Here is a 2,835-nt window from a genome sequence, read left to right on the forward strand (position 1 = left end):
AATGATATATTGTTATGAATATGTATATGTACCATTGGTGGATAATTCATAGAGTTGAATTATGGTGATATGTGGAATGTTAAGATGGTAGAGATGATCTTAATTGCATATGTGTTGGTATTTGTACATTCATTCATGGCATGGTCGGCTTCATGGTGGAAGCGGTGAAACTGTGAGTTCACATGGTATTAGACGTTGATCCTTGAATGGAAATAGGCGTAGCAGACGTTGATCCTTAATTGGAAATAGACGTAGTGGCTTGGATCTTGTCCGGATCGGAAACGTGGCTTGGATTCTAGATATTGAATCGGAAAGCGGTGAAACATTGGGTTCACATTGCGGTACCACATGCATAGAGTCACATGTCTTGCATTGAGTCACATTAGAGTTATGTGATAATTGAATGTATGCATTGACGTGATTGTGAGGTGTGTATGAGATATGGTAATTGAATTTGGTGATGTTTGGATACATAATTTGGCAAATATGTGCTTATGTGATAATTGTAGTTGTGTGTATATTTGGGAATATAATATTGTATTTGAATATTATACTCCTTGAGTTTTGATGTATGCTTGAAACCTGTGAAATAAATATTGGTTAGTATTATTTACAGGGTTATGCAAGGTGCGATGAATTCCGTTAATTGTTGATTTAATCGTTGTGCCTTATTATACTTCTTCATAATGATTTGAATTCTCACCCTTCTGTTTGAATGTTGCTTTACATGGCATCGTACAGATACTCCAGAGTAGTATTGCTGAAGTAAGTGGACGGTAGCTCACTCGAGATTAGCTGGAGAGCTTCAGTGCTTTGTTTTAGAGAATAAGTAGTGAGTCAATGCTCTGGTCATGTAACACGGGGTAGATTAGTAGTATTGAACTCATATCTGATTTGGATACATATTATGTTATTACTTGTGAACATGTTTATTTGAAATTCACTGTTTGGGAGGCCCCAGTGCCAAATATCCTGGATATGGTTTTAGTTTATCTTGAAGAGATTATTGAGAGATGATCATGGTATGGGACATGAATCATTTTATGAAATGCATTGATATTCATTATTTTCCGCTGCGAACGCATATTCTTGAATACTCATGATAATTGAAATGTGTTATTTTAAATGACCAGGTGTATTGTATATTGATGATGAATGATGTTTGGTTTTTGAAAGCTTTTAGTTTTTGAAAACGTCGATGTGACGCCCTTTTGTTTATATGCGTGCTTATTCACTCTGATTATATGTTAAGTATTTTGGGGTATAAAAAGGGGTGTTACAATGACCAACTTAGCAATGACCAAGCTATTTATGATATGCAGATGAAAAACTTAGCAATGCGTTCAATTCCATTCAAGCTATCTACATAATTAATATTTCAACAAAATGTCTTCCACACAACATTACATGATCAGTGCCCATGTCGAAGGTGAAATATTTGATCATCAGTTGTTCGATTTTTGTTTTCGAAACACAGAGGCAACTCGGTTTACAATAAATCGACGATCAAATTTTTCACATCTGAAACAAAGAATAGAAAAGAAATTGCAGTGCAATAATGTGGGTAAGATAATCTATAAAAATCCGGTTTGGTTTGCAGAAAACCAGGTAAAATTTTATCAGAAGAAGATTCGAGATGATGATGATGTTCAACATATATTTGTCAATCACGAACAATCCAGTTACATCGATATAGAGTTGTATATATTACCACATCAATAACAGGTGTCTCGGTACATTGATCAGTCACAAGTGTTTTGTGAGACTGATGACGAACAAACTGAGGTGAACGTTCTAGACGACGAAGAAGAGGAACCTGAGATCATGGTTGATTCGATGGTGAACGCTGAAGAGGACGAGGAGCCAATACCAGCAAGTAATGTATACTGCCCACCCCAACACATGACAAAGTTAAATTTGGGTTCAGATGAACCTTCAGCAGATGTATGGTACAATCCTTACGTGCAGATGCAAGGATCTCTGAAACAAGGAGACACATTTTTCACAAAAGAGGAATGCGTAAAAGCCATTAAGAAATTCCACATGCAACTATCAGCTGATTTCAGAGTTGATAGAACTGACGCATCGAGGTATAAAGTTTATTGTCCGAATGAGCACTGTCTTTTTAGGTTCTCAGCTTCGTATCGGAAGAGGAGCGAGTCTTGGGAGATTGGATCAATGGGTCCAGACCACACATGCATGCTGACAAACCCAATGCAGGATCATCGTAAATTAAGCTCTCAGCTAATATGCGATGAATTATTGTCAGTCATTGGCGACCATCCGCCGTTAAAGGTGAGTATAATAATCTCGCATATTAGGGCAGAGTACGAGTACACTCCATCATATAGGAAGGCATGGATAGCTAGAAAAAAAGCTGTTGAAAAAGTGTTTGGCAATTGGGAGGAGTCTTACAAACAACTTCCAAAATACCTGTTGGCTCTAAAACAATATGCTCCCGGGACAATTGTCAAAATGGAAACATTGCCCGCCTATACACCAGATGGCATGTGTGATGTTGGAAATAGAATATTTCACCGTCTATTCTGGGCGTATCAACCATGTATCATAGGTTTTTCTTTCTGTAAACCAATTATACAAATTGATGGTACATGGTTGTCTGGAAAATACAAAGGAACGTTACTGATGGCAGTGACACAAGATGGGAACAATAATATTTTTCCAATCGCCTTTGCCCTAGTTGAAGGGGAGACTGCTGAGGGATGGAGTTTTTTCCTAAGAAATCTCTGATTGCACGTTGCACCTCAGCCTAACTTGTGTTTGATCTCCGACAGACACCCCTCAATCATCAGTTCATATAATAACATTGACAAT

The sequence above is a fragment of the Lathyrus oleraceus genome, chromosome 7, assembly GCF_024323335.1.
Source record: "Lathyrus oleraceus cultivar Zhongwan6 chromosome 7, CAAS_Psat_ZW6_1.0, whole genome shotgun sequence".
NCBI classification, from domain to species: domain Eukaryota; kingdom Viridiplantae; phylum Streptophyta; class Magnoliopsida; order Fabales; family Fabaceae; genus Lathyrus; species Lathyrus oleraceus.